This window comes from Elephas maximus, chromosome 3 (genome assembly GCF_024166365.1).
Source record: "Elephas maximus indicus isolate mEleMax1 chromosome 3, mEleMax1 primary haplotype, whole genome shotgun sequence".
In the NCBI taxonomy this organism is placed as follows: domain Eukaryota; kingdom Metazoa; phylum Chordata; class Mammalia; order Proboscidea; family Elephantidae; genus Elephas; species Elephas maximus.
Window position 1 is genome coordinate 167,656,945 of NC_064821.1, and position 24,256 is coordinate 167,681,200.

General features: G+C 40.5%; 1 long non-coding RNA gene across 2 annotated transcripts in view; it reads right to left on the minus strand.

Annotated features, from left to right (window-relative positions):
• Positions 1–3,134: 3,134 nt before the first annotated feature.
• The window catches only part of LOC126073412 (uncharacterized), a 312,807-nt gene continuing 291,685 nt past the window's right edge, over positions 3,135–24,256 (minus strand). For both annotated transcript variants that reach the window (XR_007516741.1, XR_007516739.1), the window contains 3 exons: positions 7,609–7,764; positions 6,362–6,470; positions 3,135–6,211 (listed from right to left, as the gene is read on the minus strand). This is a non-coding gene — a long non-coding RNA (uncharacterized LOC126073412). The remainder of the gene's footprint in view (positions 6,212–6,361; positions 6,471–7,608; positions 7,765–24,256) is intronic.

Genomic DNA, 24,256 nt, shown 5'->3' on the forward strand with positions numbered 1-24,256 from the left:
TAACAAGCGGCCATCTAAGATGCATCAATTGGTCTCAACCCACCTGGAGCAAAGGAGAATGAAGGACACCAAGGTCACATGACAAGTAAGAGCCCAAGAGACAGAAAGGGCCACATGAACCAGAGACCTACATCATCCTGAGACCAGAAGAACTAGTTGGTGCCCGGCCACAATCGATGACTGCCCTGACAGGGAGCACAATAGAGAACTCCTGAGGGAGCAGGAGATCAGTGGGATGCAGACCCCAAATTCTCATAAAAAGACCATACTTAATGGTCTGACTGAGACTAGAGGAATCCCGGCGGCCATGGTCCCCAGACCTTCTGTTGGCACAGGACAGGAACCATCCCCGAAGACAACTCATCAGACATGAAAGGGACTGGACAGTGGGTGGGAGAGAGATGCTGATGAAGAGTGAGCTAATTATATCAGGTGGACACTTGAGATTGTGTTGGCATCTCCTGTCTGGAGGGGAGATGGGAGGATAGAGAGAGTGGAAAGCTGGCAAAATTGTCACGAAAGGAGAGACTGAAAGGGCTGACCCAATAGGGGGAGAGCAAGTGGGAGTACGGAGTAAGATGTATGTAAACTTATATGTGACAGACTGATTGGATTTGTAAATGTTCACTTGAAGCTTAATAAAAGTTAATAAAAAAAAAAAGGTGATGCCAGCCCATTGTCTATGTTTACTAGAGCTCATGTGTACAACTCACTGGCCAGCATAAATTATATGGGCAAGACTCCATAAGAGGAAGGTAATTTCATTTTATCCTCAGATAGTTATGCAGTTAGAAAAAACAAGCATTGTTTTATCCCCATCCTATAAAGAATTAAAAGGTGACTCACCAAATTTGGGTAATTTGCCTAAGGTAACAGTGCTTGTCAAAACTTGAAGGCTAAATCAATGTTCTCTCCCCTCCATTACATTTACAACTTTTATATGTGTGTAAAATATAGGCGTGTGTGTATATAAAATGAAACCCACTGCCATCGAGTCGATTCCGACTCATAGTGACCCTATAGGACAGAGTAGAACTGCCCCATAGAGTTTCCAAGGAGCGCCTGGAGGATTTGAACTGCCAACCCTTTGGTTAGCAGCCATACCACTTAGCCACTGTGCCACCAGGGTTTCCAATGTGTGTATATAGAGAGATATAATGTCTAAAAATATGTGTCATTTGTGAACATATATTTATATTACACCCCATTTTATATACACATATAGGTATATAATAGGTATAATTTCTGTGTGTATAATAATACATTGTATATAAAACAGGGTAGATAATGCAGGAGGGGCGAAAAGGTGGTTTAAAGACAAAACCCCACCCACATGTGACCTGTCAGGCCCTAACAAACACACAGGTGTGTCAGAAACAGAATTGTTGGTAGGTGCCATCGCGTCGGTTCCAACTCATAGGGTTGGGAAATGTTGAATTATAAATTAGTTCTTTATAGTCATGGCCCTGGGATAACATGTACCAAGGGTTAAGGGCATGGAACTTTAGCGTCAGACACATGTAGATTCAAGTGCTGTCTCAACCATATACTACATGCATGACCTTGGACAACTAAGTTAAGTTCTCTGGGCCTTGGTTTTCTCATTTGTGAAATAGAGATAATAATATTCTCTATCTCATAAGACTGTTGGGTGGAGAAAATGAGATAATACATGCAAGACACCTTGCAATGTACCTGAAATACAGTAAGTCTCAGTAAGTGTTAAACCCACCCACTGCCATCAAGTTGATTCCAACTCATAGCAAGCCTATAGGACAGGGTAGAACTGCCCCATAGGGTTTCCGAGGCTGTGCAGATTGCCAAATCTTTCTTCCATGAACAGCTGGTAGGTTCAAACCAGTGACGTCCAGTTAGCAGCCAAGCACTTTAACCACTGTACCACCAGGGTTCCTCCGATAAGTGTTAGTCATTATTATTTTTTATTATATGTTTGCCTGTGTTCTTATTCATTTAGATTCAACATAGTTCAGCTGTGCATAAACGTAAGCATGTGACTGAAGAGTGGCAATAAAAAATATATAAGGAATGATTAAAGCAGTAATTCTCAACCCTGGCTGCCCATTAGAAGCACTTGGTGAGCTGAAAAAAAAAAAAAATTGATGTCTTGGCAACTGAAATCAGAATCACTGGATTAAACAGAAGGCATTAGTGGTTCTCTCAATGACAGAACCTTAAGTATGTAAATGAAGGCAGGCCATTACCTCAGGTACTAGGGAAACTGGAGCTGCCTCTCTTTAGAATGCAAATACCTGAGAAGGCGTAAGGAACCCTTTGCTGAAGGAGCCCAGGACCTTCCCAGTTTTTCAAACTGCAGGTCTCAATCAATTGGTGAATTATGAAATCAAATTAGTGTGTGAGACAAAATCTTTTTTCTAATGAAGTACAATGAGAAAACTATAGTGCATCATAAGGATAAATATTGTTTTGGAAAACTTTTGTTTCATACACACATTATGTACTAGACAAAAATGTAAAATTATATTTCTTACTTGAGTTCATGATCAAAAACATTAAACAGTCATTCCAGGATGAACCATTTCCCAATGCTATTCAACGTTAAAAGATCTGTTGAGGTGAATCAGGTAGAGCCATTCCAGGCTCAGTGTTAGGAAAGGGCAAGAAGACCCCAATATAAAACCATCATGGAAATCAGGGTGAGCTGCTCCACTCGCCAATGGAATGGAAAGAGAAGGGAGTTGACAATTCTAGGTCTTTTTGGCAAGGAAGCCAAAGGCAGATTCCAGAACATGTTCCAACCCAGCCCTTTTGGGGCAGACATTAAGCAGGAATGGCTGACTCAGTAAATCAGAAGAAATAAAACCCAAAATACTCTTAAGATTTTTAAAGTATGAGACTAACCAAAAAAACCTGTTGCTGTCAAGTTGACTACAACTCAATGAGACCCCATTTGTTACAGAGTAGAACTGCTCTGTAGGGTTTTCTTGGCTGTAATCTTTACAGAAGCAGACGGCCAGCTTCCACAGCCTCTCTCCAAAAAACCAAACCAAACCTGTTGCCATCAAGTCAATTCTAACTCATAGTACCTCTACAGGACATAGTAGAGCTGCCCCATAGGGTTCCCAAGGAGTGGCTGACAGATTCAAACCGCCAACCTTTTGGTTAGTAGCAGAACGCTTAACCACTGTGCAAACTATTTGCGCCACCCGGGGGTGAGTACAAGACTAGGTTGCAGAAAATTACAGTCTGGGACACTGAGGATGTGGTGGAGAGCACAAGTCTCTGATTGAATGTGAAACTTTAGACCATACATAGCAAATAAGCATGAAAATATCAAAAGTTTTATAGATTTAATTGCAAGAAAATTAAAAAATCCATTTATAAAAAATAAATTCAAAATCAACCTCAAAAATAATTTTTGCTGAATACGATCAAGAGTTAGTACGGTTGATAAGAATTCTTACAAATCAAAAATTGGCAATGGGCTTGAAGCTTGGGCTTGCTGGGCGATGGTCTTCTGACAGAATGCACAGGGGATTCTGCACCCATTACTATGCCCAGTAGGCAGAAGGACGGAGTTCCAGCCTTCAGAAGAGTCATTTCTCTCCTTATGAGTCCAGAAGGCTCATAATACCTTGTCATTATAGAAACTTAACATCCTGTGGTTGAGTCTATTGGCACCCTTTTGCCAATCATATTACTATGGCAGTGTGACAACCACACAAAGTGTCAGTTATAGAAACAGGTAAAGAACAATTCCCATTAGAAAAATGAGTGGCTATAGACTATAAATCTTGTCAAAGTTTTTTTGGATTGCAAGAAAACTTAGACAGCTGTGCTAAGGAAAAAATTAAAAGCTTTCATTCATTCTTCTTTCTCCCCAGACAATATCATCATCAGATATATTTTATTGTTGATTCCGACTTGTAGCGACCCTACATACAACAGAATGAAACGCTGCCTGGTCCTGTGCCATCTGGTAATCGTTATGTTTGAACCCATTCTTGCAGCCACTGTTTCAATCCATCTCATTGAGGGTCTTCCTCTTTTTCACTGACCCTCTACTTTTCCAAGCATAATGTCCTTCTGCAGGGACTGATCCCTCCTGATAACATGTCCAAAGTATGTGAGATGAAGTCTTGCCATCCTTGCTTCTAAGGAGCATTCTGGTTGTACTTCTTCCAAAACAGATTTGTTAGTTCTTTTGTTTGCCAACACCATAATTCAAAAGCATCAATTATTTTTTGGTCTTCCTTATTCATTGTCCAGTTTTCACATGCATGTGAGACAATTGAGAACACCATGGTTTGGGTCAGACACACTGTCTTAGTTGTCTAGTGCTGCTATAACAGAAATACCACAGATGGACGGCTTTAAGAAACAGAAATTTATTCTCTCACAGTCTAGTAGGCTACAAGTCCAAATTCAGGCCATCAGCTCCAGGGGAACACTTTCTCTGTTGGCTCTGGAGGAAGGTCCTTGTCATTAATCTTCCCCTAGTCGGGGAGCTTCTCAGGTGCAGGGACCCTGGGCCTGGAGAACACGCTCTTCTCCCGGTGCTGCTTTCTTGGTGGTATGAGGTTCCCATGTCTCTCTGCTTGCTTTTCTCCTTTATATCTCAAAAGAGATTGGCCTATGACACAATCTAATCTTGTAGAGCTCATCAACATGACTGCAGCTAATCCTTCTCATTAACATCATAGTGATAGGATTTACAACACAGGAAAATCACATCAGATGACAAAATGGGGGACAATTACACACACAATACTGGGAATCATGGCCCAGCCAAGTTGACAGATATTTTTGGGGGGACACAATTCAACCCATGACACACACCATAGTCTTCATGACACACAAAGTGTCTTTGCTTTTTAACACTTTAGAGGTCTTTTGCCGCAGATTTTCCCAATGCAATATGTCATTTGATTTCTTGACTGCCGCTTCCATGGGTGTTGATTGTGGATACAAGTAAAATGAAATCCTTGACAACTTCAGTCTTTTCTCCATTTATCATGTTGCTTATTGGTCCAGTTGGGAGGATTTTTGTTTTCTTTACATTATATCACATTATATAAAAGGGTATAAAAATCATGAAAAGGACATTGTTTCCATACACGAAATTTAATAATCTAATAAATTTACAATCTAACAATCCCCAATTCATTCCTTTTCACAGAACAAAGATGCAGTATTATCTCTAATAATCATGGCTATGCAGCTGAGATATACAATTATCCCCATTTACAGACAAGGAAATTGAGGCTTAGAGAGCTTAATAATATCCCCTAAGACCTTATAGTTACTTAAGAACTGCGTTTCTCATGGACAGATTCTCAGGGGCGCTCCACTGTCACCTTCTCCAGGCAGCTCAGGACAGAAGAACAGACGCAAAGGCTCCAAACAGGAGAGGTGACTATGTGTATAGATGAGGGCATCACTTCTAATATCGAAAAACTGTACTTCTCTCATCTTAACATCCAGGAAAACTCCCACACCGTGAAGGCAAGGGCTTGCAGAAATTCTGATCTGTGGAAAGGAGCCACTGTAGATAGCTCCTGCCCTTATGCTAATGGTCCAGAAGCCAAGCTCAGAGGATAAACTGTTCTTCCCATTTCTGTCCACAGACTCCTTGCAGAAACCATTCTTTCCTCTCTGCCACTTCTATCTCCCGGTAATGGCAGCCAGTGGAGAAGCAGGGGGTGTCAAGGACACAGGTCAACATGTGTGTGAATCTATTGGAATCTTCCATTGGGTTGTTGCAGATCTTCCCACACTGAACGCTCCTGAGGTCACTGGAGAGGACAAGTAAGGAGCTGGCAGTAGCTGGGTCCATGGTCATATCCTCTCGGGACCTTAGGAGTTCATCACTCAAGTGCAGCCTATCCCCCAGTAGGGGACCATGCTGCTTGATGGAAAATGTCAATGGTGTAATTCTCCATCCTTGCAAAAAATTGTTTCTCATTTATTTCTCAACACACAGGGCAGGTCAATATTGGCTTCTCCGTTTTGCGAATCCAAGTTTTAATGTGGTAGCAACAGAAGATGTGTGCACAGGAGAGAGAAAATGTTCAGAGAAAAAATCCAGACAAACAGGGCAGGCCACCTCTGCTTTCAGACTCTTGGCCACAGTTCCTGAAGGTCAGCAGTGAAATGAACTGAAATGGCTCTTTCTTAGCTTCTAGACGCAGTTGGGAGCCCTGAGTACTGCAATCTGCTCTTCAGGATATGTCTGAAACCACATGTGGAAAAAGACCTTAAGTTAACATGAAAAAATTAAAATGTGTTGACGTAGACAAGGCAATGCTGGCTGTTTCAGAGGTGATGGTGGTCAGAGAGAAATAGGACAATGGATATTGTCTTTTCAGATGAGGCAGCTTACCTTTTCTGAAGACTTCCAGGTGAGGTTCTCTGTGACAGCTGAGCTGAGCTGGGTCTTATCCTTTCTAAGAGTGCAGTCTACGCCCCTAATCAGTATTCCTTTAAGTCACCTGCAGTTCAAGAATGGAAGAATTTCCACATCTAAACTGATGATAAAAATAAAGCCCACCCTACTCTCCTCATCACATAAAGGTGACTATAAGGGACCCCCAGAATTTCAAAGAATTATCATCTAAGGAAAATAAGCAAAATCCACTGCAAAATGAATGAGCTGCCCATTGTAGAATCATAGAATTTTAAGGGCAAAATACTGTTCCGATTAAATGCATTAAAGTACTTTTGGAAAACTAATCAAGGCTTGAGTGAGTGTGAATAAAAATATGGGAGATACAGATGTGTGTAATAATAGGCTATCTGCCCACATGAAACTTGGAGTCTTCGGAAGCCTTCCATTGTCTGAGTGGCATTCCAGTTTGATGGGGTCTGATTGGGTGACAATAGAGATAACCTTCTTCCTTAAACCCTGTCATCTTTTCTTAGTTTTTTAACTATTTTTTTTTAAGGCAAATTAAACATAATGCTTGCAATCCAAAAGAGTTAGCCTAATACACCTTGGAAGGTACTGAAGAAAATAATTTAACAAAAGAAGAAAAATACCACATACGTAAAAAAGTAGTTCTTTCCATTGTTAAGCAATCTATGTAACAATAATGCAATGATTAGGTTAATTATAATACAATTAAACGTGGCAAGTATACTTAGGTGAAAACCCAGAAAAACTAAAACAACAACAACAGAAACCATTGGCTTGAGTCCATTCTGACTCTTAGCAACCCTTCAGGACAAAGTGGAACTTCCCCCCAGGGTTTCCAAGGAGCAGCTGGTGGATTGAACAGTGTACTTTTTCTTAGTAGCCTCACCTCTTAACCATTGTGCCGCCATGGCTCGGAAAACTTAGAAAAGTCATTTAAGAAATAATGTTAGAAAATAAAAGGGAAAAAAAAATTCAGTGACACATATATTGCAGTTGTAAAAGCGTAAATATACATGTATGTGTGAAAATGACCTGAGGTTAATACACAAAAATATAAACTGTGATGTTAGAGTGGAAGGTGAAGAAAGTTCTCTGACATAGAACAAGACTGGCTCTTTCTCTTCTGAAATTCAAAGGTGAAGGTATTCGAAAGAGAAACTGTTGTCAAAGAGAGAAATATGACAGAACTATTCTAGACTGCAGGGCCAGCTTACCTTGACTTGGAGGCGGTTCTCTGAAGTCCTGAACCTGAATGGCAGACGCCCAACTCTGGGTCTCTCCGTCTGCAGTGTCTTGCGATTAGGTACACTGGCCTTTTGTAGTGCCTGGGACACAGGCTTTTCCCTCAGTCAGGGACACAGGCTCCACCCCTAAGAATGTGTTGTCTAGATTTAATAAAATAGACTCATCTTCTGCTCTTTGTTGCATGAAGATGGCATTAAAGCACAATCAACATTTCATAGTACAGCTAACCCATTTAAATTAAACCAGGTAACCTACTAAATCTGAATGAACCTCTCTAATTTCAGAACTCAACTTTGAAAAAACAAAATGTTTTGCAGATCAAATACAGAAACGCACGTTGAAACGTAATTAAATCTTGGCTAACAATCATTGCTATCAATATCTCTAAAATAATTGTGAGTAAATGAGATCTAAAACAGTTTTCACATTCTTTAACTCAGCAATTCTACTCTTGAGGGTGGCCACTGGACATGATAAGAAAAATGGCAGCCAGTTTAAGCCTGTTCTGAGGTAATTATTAATGATGTCTCATGCCTTTGCATAGCATGGGGTACCAGAAGAATGAACAATCTGTCTTGGAAAAAGTACCTCAGAATGCTCATTAGAAGTAAGAATGACGAGACTTAATCTCATGTACTTTGAATGTGCTATCAGGAGGGATCAGCCCCTGGAGAAGGACATTATGCTTGGTAGAGGGTCGGCGAAAAAGAAGACCCTCAGTGAGATGGGTTGACACAGCGGCTGGATCAATGGGCTCAAGCATATCAATGATTGTGAGGACTGTGCAGTGTTTCATTCTGTTGTACATAGGGTCGCTATGAGTTGGAACTGACCTGACGGCACCTAACAACAACAATTCTCAAAAATGTCCAGGTTTGGACAAGAAATTATATCAGTGTTGGTACTATAACCAAAAAAACCAAACCTGTTGTGGTTGCCATCAAGTTGATTCCAACTCACAGCACCCTTATAGAACAGAGTAGAGCTGCCCCACAGTGTTTCCAAGGAGTGGCTGGTGGATTCGAATTCTCAACATTTTGGTGTTAGCAGCTGGTATGGATTGAATTGTGTCCCCCCAAAATATTAATGAGACTTCCTCCAATCCTGACGCCGAGTTCTTCTTCATATAGTCCAGCTTCTCAGATTATTTAGATTGAATAAGTGTGGTGAAAGGATACAACCCTGGTGTACACCTTTCCTGATTTTAAACCCTTGTTCTGTTCAAAGGACTGCCTCTTTTTCTATGCACAGGCTCCTCAGTGGTTCAATTAAGTGTTCCGGTACTTGCATTCTTCGCAATGTTATCCATAATTTGTTATGATCCAGACAGTCGAATGTCTTTGCATTGTCAATAAAACACAGGTAAACATCTTTCTGGTGTTCTCTGATTTCAGCCAAGATCCACCTGACATCAGCAATGATATCCTCCATTCCATATCCTCTTCTGAATATGGCCTGAATCCCTGGCAGTTCCCTGTCACTGTACTGCTGCAACTGCTTCTGAAAGATCTTCAGCAAAATCGTATTTGTGTGTGATATTAATGATATTGTTTGATAATTTCTGCATTCTGTTGGATCTCCTTTCTTTCGAATGGGCACAAATATGGATCTTTTCCAGACAGTTGGTCAGGTAGCTAGCTGTCTCTCGATTTTCTTGGGATAAATGAGTAAGTGCTTCCAGTGTTGCATCCATTTGTTGAAACATCTCAGCTGGCATGCCGTCAATTCCTGGAGCCTTATTTTTCGCCATTCCTATCTGTGCATCTTGAACTTCTTCCTTCAGTACCATCAGTTCTGGATCTTATGCTACCTCCTGAAGTAATTGAATGTCAACCAATTCTTTTTGGTACAGTGACTCTGTATTCCTTCCATCTTCTATAGATGCTTCCCGCATCATTTGATTTTGCCCATAGAACTCTTCAGTATTGCAACTCAAAGCTTGAATTTTTTCTTCAGTTCTTTCAGTTTGAGAAGTACTGAGACTGTTCTTCCTTTTTGGTTTTCTAACTCCAGCTCTTCACACATTTCTTTATAGTACTTTTCTTGGCTTCTCAAGCCACCCTTTCAAATCTTCTGTTCAGCTCCTTTACTTCATTATTTCTTCCATTCGCTTTAGCAACTCTAGAATTGGAAGAGTAATTTTCAGAGTCTCTTCTGACATCCATTTTGGTCTTTCCTTTCTTTCCTGTCTTTTAAATGACCGTTTACTTTCTTCATGTATGATGTCCTTGATGTCATCCCACAACTCACCTGATCTTCTTTGGTCATTAGTGTTCAATTTGTCAGATCTATTCTTGAGATAGTCTCTAAATTCAGGTGGTATATACTCAAGGTTGTACTTTGGCTCTCATTTCTCCAGCTTCAACTTGAACTTGCATATGAGTAATTGATAGTCTGTTCCGCAGTCAGCCCCTGGCCCTGTTCTGACTGATGATATTGAGTTTCTCCATTGTTTCTTCCCACAGATGTAGTCAATTTGATTCCTGTGTGTCATGGATTGAATTATGTCCCCCCCAAAAACGTGTGTGTCAACTTGGTTAGGCCATGATTCCCAGTATTGTGTGGTTGTCCTCCATTTTGTGATTGTAATTTTATGTCCAGGGGATTAGAGTGGGATTGTAACACCACACTTATGCAGGTCACCTCCCTGACCCAAGGCAAAGGGAGTTTCCCTCGGGTGTGACCTGCACCACCTTGTATCTCTCAAGAGACAAAAGGAAAGGGAAGCAAGCAGAGAGTGGGGGACATCATACCACCAAGAAAGCAGCACCAGGAGCAGAGCGCTTCCTTTGGACATGGGGTCCCTGCGCCTGAGAAGCTCCTCAACCGGGGGAAGACTAAGGACAAGGACCTTCTTCCAGAGCAGATAGAGAGAGAAAGCCTTCCCTTGGAACTGACACCTTGAATTTTAGCCTACTCTACTGTGAGGAAATAAATTTCTCTTTGTTAAAGCCATCCACTTGTGGTATATCTGTTATGGCAGCACTAGATGACTAAGACACTGTGTATTCCATTCAGTGAGGTCCATGTGTATAGTCACCATTAAGTTGGTGAAAAAAGGTATTTACAATGAAGAATTTGTTGGTCTTACAAAATTCTATCATGTGATCTCTGGCACCATGTCTATCACCAAGGCCATATTTTCCAACTACCTTATCCTTCTTTGTTTCCAGCTTTCACATTCCAATCACCAGTAATTATCAATGCATCTTGATTGCATGTTTGATCAATTTCAGACTGTAGAAGTTTGTAAAAAGCTTCAATTTCTTCATCTTTGGCATTAGTGGTTGGTGCATAAATTTGAATGATAGCCATATTAACTGGTCTTTCTTGCAGGTGTATGGATATTGTGCTTCAGGATAGATCTTGAAATGTTCTTTTTGACGATAAATATGATGCCATTCCTCTCCAATTTGTCATTCCAAGGATAGTAGACCATACAATTCTCTGATTTAAAATGGTCAATATCTGTCCATTTCAGCTCACTAATGCCTAGGACATCGATCTTCATACGTTCCATTTCATTTTTGATGACTTCCAATTTTCCTAGATTCAAACTTCATACATTCCACATTCCTATTATTAATGAATACTTGCAGTTGTTTCTTCTCATTTTAAGTCATGTCACATCAGCAAATGAAGGTCCCAAAAGCTTCACTCCATCCATGTCATTAACTTCGACTCTACTTTGAGGCGGTAGCTCTTCCCCAGTAGTATTTTGAATGCCTTCAAACCTGAGGGGCTCATCTTTCAGCACTATATCAGACAATGTTCCGCTGCTATTCATAAGGTGTTCAGGGGCCAATTTTTTCAGTAGTAGATTGCCAGGTCCTTCTTCCTAGTCTGTCTTAGTCTGGAAGCTCTGCTGAAACCTGTCTGCCAGAGGTGACCCTGCTGGTATTTGAAATGCCAGTGGCAAAGCTTTTAGTATCACAGCAACAAGCAAGCCACCACAGTACGACAAACTGAGAGATTAGTGGTGGTCATAATCCATATAAACAATGTTGTACATCTTTCCTTGGTGAGTAGCAACTGAGTTCTTCAAAGCTTGTGAGCAGCCATGTAAGATACAACCACTGGTGTCTTCTGATCCAGAGCAAAAAAGAGTGAAGAAAACCAAAGACTCAAGGAAACAGTCCAAAGAACTAATGGCCTACATGAACCATGGCCTCCACTAGCCTGAGACCAGAAGAACTGGATGGTGCCTGGCTACCACTACTGACCACTCTGACCAGGACCACAATAGTAGGTCATGGACAGAGTGGGAGAGAAATGTAGAACAAAATTCAAACTCATTTATAAGACCAGGCTTACTGGTCTGATAGAGATTCGTGGAACCCCTGAGATGATGGCCTTTAGACATCCTTCAAATTTGGAACTGAAATCACTCCTGGAGATCACATTATAGCCATACAATAGACAAGCCTATGAAATGAACAATAAAACAAGTAAGGAATGTACACAGAACAATCAACTATGTGATACCTAAAAAGCAGCATTTGCCCAAAAGCAAAGTTCAGAAGGATGGTAGGGGCAGGAAAGCTGGGCGAATGGACACGGGGAAAGCAGGGAGGAGAGTGCTGACACACTCGGGAGTCTGCAACCAATGTCACGAAATCAGCTGTGTATAAATTGTTGATTGAGAAACTAATTTGCTCTGTAAACTTTCACCTAAACCACAATAAGATGTTCAGAAAAAAAAAAAAAGAGAGATGCTTAGGAAGTAAAAAAAAAAAAAAAAGTGAACGATGGCCAAATTTCTTACCCTAAAGACCTTTATTTTTATCCCAAAGAGGCAAGCTGCTATTTTCTGGTTACTATTGAGTCCCAAAGACTTTGACCCCAGGTTAAGAGGAACATGAGGAAACCTCTGAGAGAGTTTAAAGCTCGGCCTTTGCAGTTCTCAATAATGAGGTCACCTCTGAACATTTCTACTTACAGCAGCCTCGTTTGTTCTACATGCAACCCATTTTGAAAAGTTCTCTCATATTCATTAATTTTTGGTTCAGAGCAGCCAGATAATTTTCCCCATGTGAATAATTTTATTTTAAAAATATTTGTTTACTTTTTATTGCAATTTTTTGATAAAAATGTAAACAGCAAAATAAGAGTTGAGTCGTCTTTTCTCCAGTCCAAACTTCAGAGGTAATAACTGCTTACAGTTGCCTGTATTTTCTTGCACACCTTATTTTTCTTTCAGCTTTATTGAATCTTAATTGACATTCTAAAACTGCCCTATTTAAAATTTACAACGGTGAGTTTTGCCGTAGGTATGTACCTGTGAAACCGTAACCACAATCAAGATAATGAACTTGCCTTGGTTGTCTAGTGCTGCTATAACAGAAATATCACAAATGGATGGCTTTAACAAAGAGAAATTTATTTCTTCACAGTAAAGTAGGCAAAAAGTCCAAATTCAGGACGTCAGCTCCAGGGGAAGCCTTTCTCTCTCTATCTGCCTTTTCATCAATCTTCCCCCAAACTAGGAGCTTCTCCATGCAGGGACCCCAGTTCCAAAGGACGTGCTCTGCTGCCAGCACTGCTTTCTGGGTGGTATGAGGTCCCCAACTCTCTGCTGGCTTCACTTTTCTTTTATCTCTTGAGAGATAAAAGGTGGTGCAGGCCACACCCCAGGGAAACTTCCTTTATACTGGATCAGGGATGTGACCTGGTAAGGCTCTTAAAATCCCACCCTAATCCTCTTTAACATTAAAATTACAATCGCAAAATGGAGGACAACCACAGAATACTGGAAATCATGGCCTAAACAAGTTGATACACTTCACAGTATCATGTCAATCCATGACAGAACTGTCTCTGTCACCTTCAAAATATCATCATGTTCCTTTGTAATCCATCCTTCCCCCACCCCAGCCAACCCTGTCCTGATCTGCTTTCTGTCACTATAGATTAGTTCACACATTCTAGGCATGTGTGTAAATGAAATAACACAGTACATACTCTTTTGGTTTGGCTTCTTCCACACATCACAATTATTTTGAGATTCATCCCTATTGTTGTGTGTATCAGTAGTTCATCCTTTTTTATTGCTGAGTAATAAACAGTACATGGTGTAGACTACAACTTGTTTATTTATCTGTAGATGGATGTTTGGATTGTTTGCAGTTTTTGGCTTATTATAAATAAAACTGCTCTGAACATTAACATAAGAGTTTTTGTGTAAACATAAAAGACAGCCTGATTTGAATTTCTGATAGAACGATAACGGCAATAGCCGTGAGTGACTGAGGAGGGGATGTGGAAAGAGACATGGTAGTGGCATGTAAACCATTTCTTTTTCAGTGTATATGCAGCTCACATTTGTATAAAATCTTAAACGTTCAGTTATCCAAGTATTTACAAATTGAAATCATTGAGTTGATTGCAAATGTAAATATCACCAGCCCAAGTTCCTACCTAGTATAGGCCCAACTTAGAGTCCCTGGGGGGTGCAGATGGTTAAAGTGCTCAGCTGATAATCAAAAGTTTGGTGGTTTGAGTCCACCCAGAGGTGCCTCAGAAGAAAGGCCTGGTGATCTACTTCTGAAAAAGCAGCCATTAAAAGCCCTATGGAGCACAGTTCTACTCTGACAAACATGGGGTCACCGTGAGTCAGAACCTACCGGACAGCAACTGGTATAAACCCAACTCAAATGTCATCCCTTCTAAGACCATAGAAGGTCACCACCCATTTTTTCCTTGAACACTTTGAAACACTGACAAGAAGCCCCCCGAGGGCAGGAACTGTGTTTACTGTTGTATCCCAGCATGTAGGAGTGTGGACCAGCGGTATGCACGCACACACAAATTTTTTTCTAAGCAGCTTATTTCATTTTTGGACAGTTCTAATGATTAGAAAGTCTTTACTTACATTGAGCAGATATTGACCTACTTCTTTATCCTAATTATGTGTCTCTAGAGACACATGTAATATTTGAAAATAGCTGTGACATTTTGTTTCCCTAAATTAAAGAGACACAAGCTCTTTGACCATTTGTATTAAGGCATGGTTTAATGGCCTATTATGGATTAAATTGCATCCGCAACTCCCCCCAAATATGTGTTGGAATCTTAACCCGTATACCCTGTTTGGATGTAGGGTTTCTTTGTTATGTTAATTAAATCATACAAGAGTAGGGTGGGTTCTAGATCTAATCACTTCTGAGTTATAAAAAGAGCAGATTAGACACAGACACACAGGGAGGAAGACAGATGACATGTGAGGATGCATCTACAAGCCAAGGTACCAAGGAACACTTGGGACTACCTACAAGGAAGGGATCAGCATGGTCAAGACACTAAATTGGACTTTTAGCCTCCAAAACTGTGAGGGGATAAATTTCTGTTCTTCAAAGTCACCCACTGGTGGTATTTCTGTTACAGCAGCACTAGGAAATGAAGATAGGGCTGTTACTTACCTGGTCTTATTTCTACTTGTGAAAAATCAGCCATTGAAAACCCTGTGGAGCACAGTTCTACTCTGACACACATGGGATTACCAAGAGTTGGAATTGACTTGACTGAAATGGGTTTTGGGTCTTGCACAGTACAGGAAGCCCCTAGGTTACAAATGTCCTATTTACATATAACCCGTAGTTACCAATCAACCCCCAAAGCCTATTATATTAAAAATTCAAGGTACATACAATGGTTCATAATAACAAACAGGCATTTTCTTTGTGACATGCATCAAAACATTATTATTATTACTATATTATTATGTTAAAGGTATTTTAATATATCTGGAAGTGTTTCTTTAATTTTTTTATGCATAGAAAGGTACACTATACACTATGTACTAAGACAAACATTTGACTTACTGATGTTAGTCAAATATGAACCGTACCTAACTGTTCAACTTACATACAAATTCGACTTAAAGACAGATTTAGGAACAGAACTCTTTCATAATCCCGGGACTGCTTGTATTATTATCATTGAATATTCTCCAGTTTCTAAAGGTTCCTCCTAAAGCGTGGTACATCAAGCCACACACAGTGCTCCAAAGGCAGCTCACCCAGAGAAGAGTTCTTATATTATATTGTACCATATAGTGTTGTATTATACTATTTGAGGCAGTTATACTAAATATAATTAAAGAAATTCCTCTCATGGTTTTCATAGCAATTTTTGTTGAACCAGACCTCCACAGGCTACTACTTGTACAATCAGTTTCTAGACTTAATTGCATGACACAATAATATTTTTATTGGCTTGGAGTAATTATTCCAAAATAACAAGATCATTTTGAATCTTGACCTTGTTTTCTAATTCATTAAGCATTGCTCCCAAATTTGTCATCTACAAATTTAATTATATTGCTTTCTTAAGCCCTTGATAAGAAGCACCAAGTAGGACAGGATCAAAGAGAGAGCCCTGAATCTGTTCACGTTGGCACAAATGGTTTAAGCTGTACAACCTGGCTAACCATTTTAGAATCTGGCCACATTTTTTTAATCATTTCCATAATAATATCAAGGAACTTTGCACTTTGCTAAAATTAAGATACAATGTAACCCAAATTGTATACATGGAAAATGTTGCATTGGCAAACGTGTAAACAAATGAAAATAAAAAGAAATAGTGTTAACTACTGTATGACCTCCCCCCACATGTCCGTCAGTTTGTCGTACTCTGGGGGCTTGCGTGTTGCTGTGATGCTGGAAGCTATGCCACCGGTATTCAGATACCTGCAGGGTCACCCATGGAAGACAGGTTTCAGCTGAGCTTCCAGACTAAGACAGACTAGGAAGAAGGACCCGGCAGTCTACTTCTGAAAAGTATTGGCCAGTAAAAACCTTATGAATAGCAGCAGAACATTGTCTGATGTAGTGCTGGAAGATGAGCCCCCCAGGTTGGAAGGCACTCAAAAGACAACTAGGGAAGAGCTGCCTCCTCAAAGCAGAGTCAACCTTAATGACATGGATGGAGTAAAGCTTTCGGGACCTTCATTTGCTGATGTGGCACGACTCAAAATGAGAAGAAACAGCTGCAAACATCCATTAATAATCAGAACCTGGAATGTACGAAGTATGAATCTAGGAAAATTAGAAATCATCAAAAATGAAACGGAATGCATAAACATCGATATCCTAGGCACTAGTGAGCTGAAATGGACTGGTATTGGTCATTTTGAATCAGACAATCATATAGTCTACTACGCGGGGAATGACAACTTGAAGAGGAATGGTGTTGCACTCATCCTCTAAAAGAACATTTTAAGATCTATCCTGAAGTACAACGCTGTCAGTGATAGGATAATATCCATACGCCTACAAGGAAGACCAGTTAATACAACTATTATTCAATTGCATCATATGCATGTGAAAACTGGACAATGAATAAGGAAGACCAAAGAAGAATTGATGCCTTTGAATTGTGGTGTTGGCGAAGAATATTGAAATATACCATGGACTGCCAGAATGAATAAATCTGTCTTGGAAAAAGTACAACCAGCACGCTCCTTAGAAGCAAGAATGGCGAGACTGTGTCTTAACATACTTTGGTCATGTTGTCAGGAGGGATCAGTCTCTGGAGAGGGACATCATGCTTGGCAAAGTACAGCGTCAGCAGAAAAGAGGAAGGCCCTCAACGAGGTAGATTGACACACTGGCTGCAACAGTGAGCTCGAGCATAACAATGATTGTGAGGATGGTGCAGGACCAGGCAGTGTTTCTCTTTGTTGTGCATAAGGTTGCTATGGGCCAGAACAAACTCAATGGCACCTAACAACAACAACTGTATCACCTTAATTTATACATCTATCAAGTTTGTCACAAAATTTTAAAAAATAGACATTTTGACATGCCATATTTATGGAAAATTCATACTCAGTCCAAGGGTCAGCATCTTTCTTTATGAAGTGCCCACAAAAACCCAAAAAACCCATTGCCATTGAGTCAATCATGACTCATAGCGACTCTATTTAATACTTCATTCTGGGATTTTTCCTGAGGTCAGTATCCTACTTCCTGCCACATGGTTCTGACATCCACCCTTTCCTCATTCATGAAATTTATAATAACATTTTCATGACGCCCTTTCTGACGCCCTTCCCTTTTACCACAATTTCTTAAGGATTCTTTTTTTTTTTTTTAAGTTAAAATACATATAACTTTATGCTCAAAGATAATGACTGGTAGTTCCATGATCCCATCTACAAATTATGTGACTACCATGGAAAGTAATTCTCTGGGCCCAGAGATTTTAATCAGCATTTTATAAAAGCTCACTTACCATCTTCCTACTCCCTTAGGAGTAATTTCTTCTCAGCACTGCTCTTCCTGTGTTTGCACTTGCTATGCCCTTGTCCTGCTAGTTAGTCCCTTGCTTTTTTTATTTTTTATTGAACTTTAGATGAAGGTTTACAGAACCAACTAGTTTCTCATCAAACAGTTAGTACACACATCGTTGTATGACATTGGTTAACAACCCCACGATATGTCAACACTCTCCCTTCTCAACCCTGAGTTCCCTGTTACCAGCTTTCCTGTTCCCTCCTACTTTCCAGTCCCTGCCCCAGGGCTGGTGTGCCCCTTTAGTCTTGTTTTGTTCCATGGGCCTGTTCAATCTTTGGCTGAAGGGTGAACCTCAGGAGTGGCCTCATTACTGAGCTGAAAGGGTGTCTGAGGGCCATGCTCTCAAGGTTTCTCCAGTCTCTGTCAGGCCAACAAGTCTGGTCTTTCTTTCTGAGTTAGAATTTTGTTCTACATTTTTCTCCAGCTGTGTTTGGGACCCTCTATTGTGATCCCTGTCAGAGCAGTCAGTGGTGGTAGCCAGGCACCATCTCGTAGTATTGGACTCAGTCTGATGGAGTCCATGGAAGTTGTAGAACAAAAACCCTTTCTGTCTAGCAGTGTCTTAGGTATCCGGCATTTTGGCTTCAGTGCTCCTTTTGCTTAACAAAACAAAACAAAACAAAAACCATTACCATTGAATTGATTCTGATTTATGGTGACTCCAACTGTTTCAGAGTAGAACTGTGCTCTATGGGGTCATTATGGCTGTGACCTTTCGGACATAGATTGTCAGACATGTCTAGGTGAGTTCAAACCACGAACCTTTCAGTTAGTAGTCAAGCACTTAATGGTTCACACAACCCAGGGAGCCCTCCTTTAGTTTTTTTTTTGTTGTCGTTGTTAGGTGCTGTCAAGCAGATTCCAATTCATAACAGAAGGAAACCCGCCTGGTCCTGTGCCGTCTTCACAATCATTGCTATGTTTGAGCCCGTTGTTGCAGCCACTGTTTCAGTGCGTTTCATTGAGGGTCTTCCTCTTTTACACTGACCCTCTACCAAGCATGTGTCCTTCTCCAGGGAATGGTTCCTTCTGATAACATGTTCAAAGTACTAAGATGAAGTCTCACTATCTTCCCTCTAAAGAGCATGCTAGCTGTACTTCCTCCAAGATAGATTTGTTTGATCTTCTGGCAGTTAATGATATATTTAATATTCTTTGCCAACGCCATAATTCAAAGGCATCGATTCTTTTTTGGTCTTCTTTATTCGTTGTTCAGCTTTCACAAGCATATGAGGTAATTGAAAATACCATGCCTTGAGCCAGGCACACCTTACCCCTCAAGGTGACATCTTTGCTTTTACACTTTAAAAGGTCCTTTTGCAGCAGATTTGCCCAATGCAATACATCATTTGACTTCTTGACTGCTGCTTCCAGGGTGTTGATTGTGGATCCAGGTAAAACGAAATCCTTGACAACTTCAGTCTTTTCTCTATTTAGCATGATACTGCTTATTGGTCCAGTTTTGAGGATTTTTGTTTTCTTTATGTCAAGGTACAATCCTTTAGTTTAGGAGAGGAAAAAACAGAAAACAAACAAGAAAACATTCCTGGTCCACATTTTCCCCTGCTATGTCTCTCCATTAATTTTAAAGTTAATTATTTAAAATTAATTTGTCAAGTATTTGATGTATATTTATTTAAACCTATTGAATTAATAGCATTTAAATAAATAATGGCACATGAAGGAGCCCTGGTGGCACAAAAATTGGCAGTTTGAACCCACCCAGCGCTCCACAGGAGAAAAGACTACAGCCTAGGAAACCCTATGGGGCAGTTTTAGTCCCTCCTATAGCATCAATATGAGTTGGAATCAACTTGACAGCACACAACAACAACAACAATGCCTAGTAAGAGTTTCAAAATATATTAACAATGAGTGAACTTAGGCAAATTACTTAGCCTTTCTGTGTCTCAGCTTCTTCAACCATAAACATGAAATAATATTGTATGACACTGTAATGGTGGACACAAGACATTATGTGTTTGTCAAAACCCATAGGGCTGTACAACACGAAGAGTGAACTCTAATATAAACTCTGGACTTAATTAATAATAATGTATCAATATTGTTTTATCATCTTGGGGGATATCTGGCTCAATTGGCATAACATAGTTTACAAAGAAAATATTCTACATCCTACTTTGGTGAGTAGTGCCTGGGATCTTAAAATCTTGGGAGTAACCAACTAAAATACTCCACTGGTCCCACACTGTCTGGAGCAAGGGAGAATGAAGAAAACCAAAAACACAAGGGAAAGATTAGTTCAAAGGACTAATGGACCACAACTACCACAGCCTCCACCAGACTGAGTCCAGCATAACTAGATGGTGCCTGGCTACCACCACTGACTGCTCTGACAGGGATCACAATAGACAGTCCTGAGCACAGCAAGAGAAAAATGTAGAACAAATTCTAACTCACTAAAAAAAAAAAAGGAGACCAGACTGGTCTGACAGAGACTGGAGAAACCCTGAGTGTATGGCTCTTGGACACCCTTTTAACTCAGTACTGAAGCCACTCCTGAGGTTCACCCTTCGGCCAAAGATTAAACTGTCCTATAAAACAAAATGACACTAAATGGGCACACCAGCCCAGGGGCAAGGACGAGAAGGCAGGAGGGAACAGGAAAGCTGGTAAGGGAAACCCAAGGTCGAGAAGGGGAGAATGTTGACACGTCATGGGCTTGGCAACCAAGAGCACAAAACATGGGCTTGGCAACCAACATCACAAAACAATATGTATCTTAATTGTTTAATGAGGATCTAATTTGCTCTGTAAACCTTCCTCTAAAGCACAATAAAAAATTATATATGCTTATAAACACAGAAAATACTTTAAAAATGAAGGTAATAAATATTCAAAAATTATTTACAAAAAAATTGGTTCATCAACTGTTACAAATGTATCACAGAAATATAAGATGCTAAGATGTTTTAATAGAAGAAATAATGTGCAGGGGATGGGAGCATATGGGAACTCTCTGCACTTTCTGCACAATTTTTCTGTAAACCTAAAACTACCCTAAAGAATAAAGTCTATTTAAAAAACAAAATAATAATAGTACCAACTTTATGAGATTATTATGAGAATTAAATAAATTCATAAATTCATGTATGTAAAGTAGTTAGGGAAACCCTGGTGGCATAGTGTTTAAGAGCTATAGCTGCTAACCAAAAGATCAGCAGTTCGAATCCACCAAGCACTCCTTGGAAACCCTATGGGGCAGTTCTACTGTGTCCCATAGGGTCACTGTGAGTTAGAATCTACTCAACGGCAACGGGATTGATTTTGGTTCAAAGCAGTTAACTATACACAAACAAGGACTATGTAAGTGTCTGCTTTATTAATTGTTGGCCAAGGTGTTGGTTTGTGCAGCTGACTTTGTTGAATATTTGGGGAGAGGAGAGGGGTTTACATTGTAGAAACAAACTATTCAAAACTGAATTTTAGACAGGAGTCCCTGGGTGGTACAAATGGTTAACGTGCTTGGCTGCTAACCAAAAGTTTGGAAGTTCAAGTTCACACAGAGGTGCCTTGGAAGAAAGTACCTGGCAATCTACTTCTTAAAAAAAAAAAAAAAATCAGCCATTGAAACCCCTGTGGACCCCAGTTCTACTCTGACACACACAAGGTCACCATGAGTTGGAACTGACTCAACGACAACTGGCTATCCTAAAATAAACTTTTAGCCAGTATCTTTGTCACTCATACTCTTCCCAAAGCCTCCTTGCTTATTTTCAGGCTCCCCTTTCCTTGGTCTGTCTAGGAATTCAATTTCTCTCTCTCTCTGGTATGCAAAACAACTGACCTTTCCACCTCCTAGTCAGCTCCAGGCCTTCCTTGCCAGCTAAAGACTCTGTGAATGTGCTCTGCTGACCTGTGGGCCCTTTCCCCAGATCCAACCCCTCCAATGGCTTCTGGGGATGGACCAAGACAGAGATTTATGTCCGTAGCAACATGCATTTTGCCACTTCCCTTAGAAAGAAGAATCGGCAATCAATTCTTATTTTAAACATCAATTTTAATTGGTGTGACTTATCAATAAACATTTAAAAATATTTTAAACACATTTTAAAATGTATATTTCAAATATATTTAAACGTTTTATTACTTTCCTTAATATTAAATTTTATCAGCGTGTAGTGTAAATTTTGATGTTGTAATGATTGATGTCTATGAAAACGAGGTTCTGAATGCTAATCCAAAAAAACTAACCAGTTGCCTGCAAATCCATCCTAATTCCTGGTGACCCCATATGTTTCAGGATAGAACTTTGCTCCACAGGGAGTTTTCAAAGGCTCATTTTTCAGAAGTAGATCATCAGGTCTTTCTTCAGAGGCATCTCTGGGTGAACTCAAACCTCCAACCTGGCACCACCACTGCCCTTCTACCAGTGCAAATCAGGGTTTCCTAAAAAAAATAAAATAAAAAACAAAAAAAACCCAAACCCACTGCCGTTGAGTCGACTCCAACTCAACTCATAGCAACCCTATAGGACAGATTAGAGCTGCCCCACAGGGTTTCCAAGAAACGCCTGGTAAATTTGAACTGCCAAACTTTGGGTTAGCAGCTGTAGCTCTCAATCACTGCACCACCAGGGCTCCCAGGGTTTCCTAATTCTGAGAAAAAAATTCAGGAAGGATGTAGTTGGCTCACTCACCTAAAAATGTGCACGGATTCTGCCTTGAAAGGGAAGGGAATCAAGCAGATCTTCAGTGGTGCTGCTTTCTCTGCCTCAGTTAACATCAGAACATGGGCTCCTCTACTCCCTAAACCACTCCTTGTTTCTGCTTATCCTCCCAGTCACCCGGCTAGACAAGCAGAAGCCTCATGTTCTTAAAAATTTAGAGGGGTTATGGGAAGCACTCAGTGGAGATAGTAGACTTCTTGGCACTAAAGTCAGTTAGGGGCTCAAGTAATCAACAGAAAAGTAATGATGAAACAACATTTATATTCCAAGTTGTGAAACATGTCATAGCAGTCATACCTGATTATGAGACCAAAAGTGTCCCAAGACTTCATTAGCCAGAGACTATAGAATAAGGTCACATTTTCTTTAATATACACATTTGATTGACTCCCAGTCGTCTTTCTCTGGGATGTGAGAAGCTGATTATTACTGGATCTCCCTTTGTTTGTTTATGGTGGGAATCCTGGGAGAAAGCTAACATGTTCCAGACATTTGCAGATTTCTTTCCCAAGTACATTCACCACCTTGCTGCTGCTCCACAGCTCTGAGGGCACCTGCTGGCCTCTGGGGACTGGCTCCTCCTTGATACTGCTGCTGCTCTCCCCCAGGTGTGTCTCCCCAAGCCAGCAAAGAGCAGATAAGACCGGCAAGTGGGTGTCAACAAAAGCCTGGCTGAAGCCTTGAGGATAGTAGGAGGGAATGACATCAAAATGGAGGAACACCTAAACTGGAGAGAATATATCACTGTTCATAGAGTCTGTTGGCTCACCCTAAGGAACCTTCCACCAGGCCAGCTTTGTGGGCTTGCAACCTATGCAGTCACACAGGGCCCATGCTTAGAAGAGCCTTTTTCTTGGTTTAATGTTCTGTTGTCACCATCTGGAAATTCTTGATAACTTTTGAACAAGCAGCCCCATATTTTCATTATGCACCGGGCCCCACAAATTATATAGCTGTTCATGCCCTTTAATAACCATTTTTTTCTTAGCTCTCTACCTGCCTGTGTTTGCAGAGACCAGACTACCTGTCACCAGTCAAAGTGCCCATGATCATGCCCCTTTTACTTGGAGTTTTAGTCCAGCAGCAGATACAACCCAGAGATGCAACCTTGCTCACAATGAAGACAACCAAGCAAATTACTTATGAGAGGAAAATTGTCCTTCAAGTACCATAATCACAAGACATTGTATAAGATGCTTTGATTTTAATAGAAATAGATGACCAGCATATGTCTGGGGGGCATGTAGGGAAAATTATCCAAATGTGGTTCTCTAAAGATTTGGATATTTTATCCCAGGTAGAACAAAAACCAAGCAAAAAAAAAAAATTTTTTTTTTTTTTAATCTAAAGATGTCTTTTTTGATTGAGGGGCTTGGTGTTACTGAGATAGACCCATCCTGTGCATTAGATTTTTGGAGAGAGGCCAGGGTACTCTATGACACCAGAACATTCTGAAGAATTTGGGTTGCTCTCAGCTCCTCCCTGCCTGCAAACCTACCCCCTTCCCCTCAACAACTCTAGCCCCTCTAGGGCAATTTAAATAGTTTTCCTAAAGGTACTCCACAGCAAGATGCCTGCACTCTGCAGAGGCCTCAAGGGTGGTGGTGGAGGGGTGAAGGCCCTCCTTAG